The sequence below is a fragment of the Pan paniscus genome, chromosome 4 (genome assembly GCF_029289425.2).
Source record: "Pan paniscus chromosome 4, NHGRI_mPanPan1-v2.0_pri, whole genome shotgun sequence".
In the NCBI taxonomy this organism is placed as follows: domain Eukaryota; kingdom Metazoa; phylum Chordata; class Mammalia; order Primates; family Hominidae; genus Pan; species Pan paniscus.
The window spans coordinates 76,199,055-76,207,730 of record NC_073253.2 but is presented as its reverse complement, the minus strand read 5'-3'; the positions used below and the strand labels follow the sequence as shown (position 1 = coordinate 76,207,730).

Genomic DNA, 8,676 nt, shown 5'->3' with positions numbered 1-8,676 from the left:
TAAAACCCTACTGTAATTAGGGAATAACCTGTTCCATAAATGATGATAATTTGATTAGTGAAAACTGAATTTAACTTGGAGAATTTGATGAACTACAAAGAGCAGAGATAAACTTACAAACCACTTCCCAACTACTTAGCAGCCTCAAAATTTATTAAAATGTAAACATGTATGATGGTATGATATATAGACAATATTTTGTTTTAAAAATAGTTAATGCTCTTAGAATTTCTTTCCTTTACAGTATGTTTGTTTTTTCCCCAATATTCACAATAACTATTTTCTTAAAAACATTAAGATTATTGTTGATTTTCATCTTAGACCCACACATAAGCATGATTAACATTTTGTGAAATATGTAACTTTGTATCCTATTACAGATAAATTAAAGTTAACGATAGCCCTGTTATAGCCTTATACAGACCAAGGTAACAGAACTTGACAGTTTCAGATTAATCACTGCAAGAAAAATATCCCTGCTAGATAAAAGAGAAGTTTTATATTATTCTTTGTGTTTATTGTTTGATTTTACACTAAACCTAATTTGTTTTATTATAAATAATTTCATCTTTTTACATATTTTGAATGCTGGAAACCCCTTTATATAATGATCATGTTGTAAATGTTTTAATGTGTAAGCACTTTCATTTTCACAGGAGTTGTTGCTAAGTATAGTAAGTGTCTAGATGGGCATTTTAGACTTCAATGGAGCTTTAAAAGGAGATATGCTGAATATACTTGTAAAGAAAAATACAGGTATAAACACTATCATATGAGTTCAACAAATGTAAAGAACGGTATTCCTACCCCATAATGTTTTTCATTAAGACAAGCATATTACAATATAAATATACTGCTGCACTTTTGGAAAAGCCTTCCTACCCCAGTTGAAATATATTATAAATAGAGACAATTTGACTTCTACCTCTTATGATATAGCATGTTATACTGTCTATACAGGACAGACACATGACTCATTGTCTCAATCATAAGCCCCCATGATAACTATCTTTGTTTTTAATTGATCCATTAATAATAATATTAATGATAATGACAATAACTGTCATCAACAACTAACATTTTTATAATTCTAAATCTAAAATATGATTTTGGATGCAAACAAGATAAAGAAAATTAATTATTAATTAAGAAAATTAAGAATTAAGAAAATTAGCAACAACAGGTTACAATCATAAACTAAGAAAAAACTAGACCTAATAAAACAGCAGGACCTAATAAAACAGCATAAAAAGAGAGAATGAGGAAAGGACCTGTATAAATAATGCCAAAGAAACAGATGACTGACAGTCTGTTCTTTAGGTCAACTTCCTCTGCTGGTTTATTGCCAAAATTCAGTCAATTTCCTCCCAATAAATGTTACCACTGACCAATTCTTCACCTTGTTTCTTTATTCTTGAATGTTCCATTTCCCACCAGCACAAAATACTCAAGACTTGAGCTGAGTTTTATTTTTCCAGTTACCTTTGAATTACTACCACAAGATACTAGTAAAACTAGCTGGTCTACACTCCTACTAAGATTTATCATTTGCTTCTGCCGTTCTTCTTTCCCTTATTAGAGGCCAATGCGAACCTACATTAATTAAACAGAGGAAAGAGGAAAAGAAAGAAAGAAAGAGAGAGGAGTTTTATGAGCCCCCCCTCTCCTGCCCCATGGCAACTAGAAATCTATTTCACTACCAGTTTTAAATGTCAGAAGATTTTTCCTGGATCTTGACAATACAACATGTTTTTTTGTTATTGCTATATTATATCATATCACTTCTTCACCTATGCCCAAGTTCTCTCTTTATAATTATTATTGATTTTATTATTGACTCTCTTGGAGTTCCACATACAAGTGAAGTTCTTTGGAGTCAAGAGTATTCTTCTATACACATAGACTATGAAACGGCTTTGTTTCCAATATGTGTTTCCAGTAAAAAGCAAGATTAAGTACACTCTTATTTATTGTGCTCTCCCCGTGCTGAAAATCCAAGTCTACCTTAGGTGTTCTTTTGCCAGAATAGCATGGTTCTTAAACAACCTTCCATCTTCAGAAAATTGGTAAAAGGAGACACTTATATTTTGCAGTATCACAATATTTTTTAAAAGTACACGGACAACAGAATTTTATTTAAGAGCTATCTAGTATTTTCTCATCATAAAGTACTATATTGCAGTATTTTAAGTCTTAAGGAAGACAAAGTACTAATATGTGTAGTAAATAAAGGTATTCATAAAGGAGAAAATACAGAATAGAAAACTACTTTGGCTACCTCAAATTTGTATCTTACAAGATACAAGCAAAAAATCACTTACTGAGTCTTTTTAATGAAGAGTATAGACTAAAAGAACAATAATAAAAAAGTCAGGCCAAATCTGAAATACATTTTCTAAGTCATCGATTCACAATAAGATGCTTTCAATATTCCTACAGAAAATGCATGTTTGTGTGCACTGCATGAGACTGAATAGTGGCTTCCTAAAGATGTTTCTGTTACAATCCCAGGAACCTGTGAATACATTACCTTGCATGGTAAAAGGGAATTTGCAGATTTTATTGTGTTAAGGATCTTGAGATGATGAGATTTTCCTGAATTATCCAGGTGAGTGTGATGTAATCACAATTACAAAGGTCCTTATAAGAGGGAAACTAGAGGTTGAGACGGCAGGTTGGGAGGAGGCCGGACAAAGTTTCAATAGAACCAGAGGTTGGTGTGAGGCACTGTGAGTCAAGGAATTCAAGCAGTCCCTAGAAGCTGGAAAAGGCAAGGAAATGGATTACTCCACAAGCCTCCAAGAGTAACTCAATCCAACCAACACTTTGATTTTTAAACTCCAACCTCCAGAACTCTAATTTTTTTCCTAAGAGAATTAATGTGTGCTGTTTTAAGCCACAAAGTTTGTGGCATTTTGTTACAGCAGCAATAGGAAAGTAATACAAGGACAAAGATCATGCATAGCTTCTTCCTTATCCTTTTCACAGCAGCAAGAACCAGACTCTGCTATATGGTAGGAAGTCAAAGCATATTTTCTAAGTGAATATATTTCTAATAAAAATTGCTAATTAATTAAATAATAATTACGAGGCATTGGGGTATAAAGTAAGATATGGGCAAAGTTCTGTTTCTCAGAACTCTGACAGCAGGAATCAGGCTATAAAAGCTTTAATCTTATTTCTTACCACTATTTTAGAGATCCCCAAATTCAGTTGTTTTCATAAGATAGACACTTATTTCTCACTCCTAAAGTTCAAGAAGAGGGAAAACAGCCCAAAGTGATAGGGAACTCTGCTCCAGAGACATCCAGGTTCAAATTTCTGCCTTCCTTATTCCAGCGTTGCCTTGTGAAACACTTGCGCTATACAGTAGCTTGTTTATTTACGTATCTTAACAATTGATACAGACTGTTTTCTGAGAACTTAGCAAGGGCTGTTGAATGGAGCAGCTATGCATGGTGGCTCCATGTGGTCTGCACTTCCTCACGGTATAGTGGCTAGGTTCCAAAGGTGAACATCCTGACTCAGAAAGAAAGCCAAATTGAAGAGAATTATGTTTTATGAGTTGCCTTAGAGTTTCTATTCCATCACTTCTACCATACTCTACCAGTCGGTTTAGTTACAAGTCTCAATTCAGTTTAATAAAGAGAGAGCTTGCAATCCAGGAAATATTTGGAGGATTGCCAATAAAATTGCAAGAAGAGCATGAGAAATGAGACATTATCATGTGACAATACATGAAAAATACAGTCCAGTAGATCCGACAAAAGAGGGAAAAGATAGAGCAAAGGGCAAGCAGTGTTCCTTTGAAAAGATGCGATGTGAGGTTGTTTGCCTCATTTCTGTGCACATCTCTTTGGCTGAAGTGTAGTGAAATCTCTAAACCTAGTTGACACAGACCAGAAAAAACCCTGGAGGAAGGCTAGTTATTATTAATAGAAGGACAGATAGCAGTATCTTTTATAATCTGCACACCCTTCTTCCTAAAGTTAGAACATGTCTACCCACTTCCCAAGAAAGACAAGCCATAGTTACACTCAGGCATGGTATACAGTTCAGATGTCAGGATATTTGGGTACAGTCCTCTCTATCACAAAAGTTTCCTACGTATCATTAATAGCAACTATATATTACTTAAAATTACAATAAAATGTCTCATTTGAGAAAAAAAAGAATGGCCACGCAGTCACTGCTCAGAGCAATAAAATTTTGCAGGACAAAAATTGCAGAGACTCTCTGCTCTACCAGTGGAGAAAGTTTCTTGCTTAAAACTGATCGCTGCTTATTGAAAAGAATTTCCTGTCCTCTATCCTCTGCGGTCCTGGTTTTCTCTCTGAAAAAATTTGTTCTTGTAATACATTCTCCCTCACCACATCTGCATGAATATTAAAGAGATTTCTTTTGTCAGAAGCACTGCAGTTTTCATAGCCTGCTTCTGCACCCACTAATTTGGGAACTTGGGACTTTTTGAAGGCTAAATATTTGACTTCTTTAGTAAAAAAAAAAAAATTCTTAGAACATTCAATGAGTTTATGGTCTAACTGCATACATCTATTTTCTTGTGCTGGAAACCTACATCCAAGGCTCTTTTCTGGAAATAATTATGAAACCTATTCTTACGGTCTCACTTCTTTGTTAAGCCAGTGTCAATTGTTACCATTTTGATGATGGCTCTTGAAAGTATAAAACCATATAAAATAATAGACTTATTTGGAAAGCAACATACTTTATCTGATCTTTTGCACAGATGATCTATAGATTCACTTGTTGAGCTGAGAACTCTTAATGGACATTTTTTATTAAATCTTTTGAGCAGCAGGGTTATCTCCTACTGTGTAGGGTGATAAACGAAGGTGGCTTTTCCAGCCCCATCAGATCCCACATTTCTGGACTCTTTATTCTCTTCAACCTCTACTTGAAATTGTCTTGTTCTTCCTTGATCTCATTAATTCTTGAAATAAGCTACCTAATGCAGCAATAAACAGCTAACACATGGTAACATTCTGGCCCTTTCCATCAGCTTCTCCTCCAGCTGAAGGCTCTTTAGGCAAGGGGTTTGCTCTTCCAGTTACCAGAAGTGACACTTTAAATAAATGTACTGCCTTCACTCTCACTTACGTGTCTATTCCACATTTTTTTAAGGTTTTTGTGTCAGGCAGAAAGCCTTCCAATGTACCAATTATTTATTAGCTACAGTAAAACCTACATTGCTAGAGCTAATAAGCCCCACAATATAGATTTCTTATTAAAACTGAAGAGTGTTTTCTGCTTACATTATGAGCCCAGGAACTCTATGCTCCATGAATCAGTCCAGAACCCAACAAATTGGGTATGGCTTTGTTATCCATGATACACAGCTATTAGTGTTGCCCTGGTCATCACCATTTTCATTTGGGATGAAAGTAAAAAACAAGGGAATTATGGGCAATTACATTTAATAAGGGGTATTGCTGTCCTGCATTTCACATTTACTTACATCTCAATCATGAGCACTTAGTCACATGGCACACCTAGCCACAAGGGAGGCTGAGAAGTACAGTCTCTCGGCAGAAGAGTATACCTGAGTTGGAGGAGAGCCAGAAGTCTGTTACTTGTGTAAATGCAACATATTATATCTGATCTTTGCCACAGAGATGTGTCACATTGTCTAAGGACTCTCAATAGGAGACCCTTGACAAGGGCTCTAGATGATCATTGTTTCCCTATTATTTGGAGTATAAAAGTAGTTGATTTTTACAACATTGCAAGATATCAAATTACTAGAAATTTATGCAATTTATATTATAGGCCATGGACAGACAGAGATTTTATTACCAAGATGTATTCTCTTCCATTTCCATTGTTGTTTGCACACTGATTATTTCCAACCAATTAATTACAACCCCTTTATATCCCATACTGAAGGATCTGAGGAGCTGCCAACACACACCAACATGCTGGTCTTTTTCAACAACTTTCCTGGCAGGGTGCAGTGGCTCATACCTATAATCCCATCACATTGGAAGGCTGAGGCTGGAGGATCACTTGACCTCAGGAGTTCTAGACCAGCCTAGGCAACATAAGGATACTCCATCTCTACCCAAAAAAAAAAAAAAATAAGTTAGCCAAGCCTGGTGGTATGTACATGACTGTAGGCCTAGCTACTTGGGAAGCTGAGGTGGAAGCATCTCTTGAATCCAAGAGTTCAAGGCTACAGTGAGGTATGATCATGCCACTGCACTCTAGCCTGAGCAGCAAATCGAGACCCTGTCTCAAAACAAACAGACAAAAAAAACCACATCACCATCCCTAAAGCAGTAGGTTTTGCATACAAAAGATCCTTACGGCTGAGCTTAGCAGGGGTTGTGGCCATTAATTTTTAATAATAACTAGGCAATCACAATAAATAATCAAATTCAAGTCATTAAATTTGAGTTAACTGGTTATTCAGCAGTCCATGAAGTTTGGTCTTTTGGCCCTTTTCTTTCAGTAATGCAGGCATAACACATGGTGACAGAGGAGCAGCTTGGTAACCATGAGACAGCATGAATGAGGACGAAAGTCAACTGCTGGAAATTAGAGAGGGAAAGACAAAGATAATCTAATTCCATGAGGTTATAATGGAGACCCTCCCTCAGTTTCATGCTTTCTTCCCCTAGACTTCTGTTATATAAGAGATAATCCTTCATGTTTAAGCCATTTTCAGTTGATTTTTCAGGATATCCCATATTTTCCCAATAAAAAGTACCTATAAAATATTTAAAGTTTCTGCTATTGGTAACCATTAAGTGATGCCTTGCTTTTGCTTGTGAATATAACCTGCAAGACCTATTTCAAAAGCAAGAATTCTAGAAGCAGGATAATAAAACAGGAATTATATCATTCAGTGGATGAGTCTTTGTTTTGAAACATTAGCCAGATACCATGTGGTCACCAGGCAGATTCGGTGAACAAGCATATCAAAATGACACATTCAGGCCTATAAAGGGCTAGTAGAAGATTTTGATACTAACCACTCCTTTCTGTACATGAAGATCAAGTCAGAATATGTTTTTTCTCTTTGTCTCATTTTTAACCTTCTATTGTCACTCTACTGCAGATAGCAACAATATATATATCAGAGAATTATCAGTTAATGAACCAGTACCAAAAGCATTCTAACTAAATATTTATTAAAAATGATATGACCTTATTATTAATACATTGAAAAAAACTAAAAAATATATTTAATTTTTAAAATCTGGAAAATTTCTACATTACATCTTTACTCTCTCTCTATATATATGTATATGTATTTTAAAACATATATCCATATAGCAAACATATATTTCACTTCATAAATCTAGGAATTTGGAACATAACCCAAAAAGCACTGGCTTATTATACAAATAATTTGGGTCAAGATATCTCATTTCATGTTTCTTAGTTATAAAATATTTTGGTTGAGTAGATTTGAAAGAGCATGCGAATGCAAAAACTACTTATTAAAATCAGAGCATCCAAATCATGGTGGCAGTGAACGTTCAGCAGCATCTGAGGAAAATGCCATATCCATCATAGACACATTCATAAATTTCTTTTGATTAGACTTTGCGATCTTCAATGGAAATTTTCAGGGCCATTGAAAAAATCTCACACATTTTTTTTCTGTCTCAATCTTAATTCTTCAGAGAATAAATAAGGAAAGTGAATAGCTCTGTTAGGCATTTCACAATCATCTTTAAATGGGTCATGGTTTTAAATAGGATGTGTCAAATTGAAATTATATGAACTAAATTATACCTAAGTTACACTGTACCGTCTGCTTAATGACTTCTTTACAGGGGGTCAGTGAGTCATCAACTATTAATTGCAATTCATCTTTGAAACAGTCAAAATCAATGTATATTTTTCACTAAAGTGAAAGTCAAATAACTAGCCTCAAGAAACACTGAAAAAGAGGTAACTAAATAACAGTAATAAATATTCAGTATCTATAAGCAAACAAAAAAAATCCAGTTTTAATGTCAGATATATAATTTATTGCTAAATTCAGTCTCATATTTTGTTTCATGAATATGTACTTATATCAAAGATATATAATTCAAACTATCAAATCACTGAGACATCTATGTCCTTTAAATTTTTCTGGGACTTATATTTTCCCGTGTAAAGCCTATATTTCATATAGTTATTTTATATCCACAGAGATGAACTCACATTCTATCTTATTTTGACAGATCATTTTACTTTTTTTTTGTTTTACCATTTTCCTTTTCCTATTTGCTCAATTGCACACTTTATTTCAAATGCTCAGTTTTATACTTAAAGTTTTAATATGTACACTTGACTAAACAAATTCTATAGTAATAAATTTCTGCACTCTTTGTGAGCAACATAAAATATTATTTCATGACTTCTCAGCCATCTCTCTTCTAACACATCACTGTGCCCTGTGTCTTAATTTCATCACTTTTCCCAACAAAATATCCAGTATAGAATATTTATAGGTCATCAATATTTGTTTAGATTCACCACTATTTGTGCAGTTTCTGATCCCATTAATCATTCTAACACATCATAGGAGGATCTGTGTCTACTTTCTGAAAGGTAATAAAAATAAAAAAATTTATTCAATAATGTTCTCCTAGCCTTAGGCACTTTGTTCAACTTTTTTTTTATTTGGCCATCAAAAATAGTGTCATTAATATTTTCAAA

General features: G+C 34.2%; 1 long non-coding RNA gene across 1 annotated transcript; it reads right to left on the bottom strand.

Annotated features, from left to right (window-relative positions):
- Positions 1–248: 248 nt before the first annotated feature.
- Positions 249–6,618, bottom strand: LOC134730437 (uncharacterized). The gene is made up of 2 exons (XR_010112202.1): positions 5,477–6,618; positions 249–2,761 (listed from the first exon to the last, which is right to left on the bottom strand). It is a non-coding gene; the product is annotated as an uncharacterized LOC134730437 (long non-coding RNA).
- Between the last annotated feature and the right edge of the window lie 2,058 nt (positions 6,619–8,676).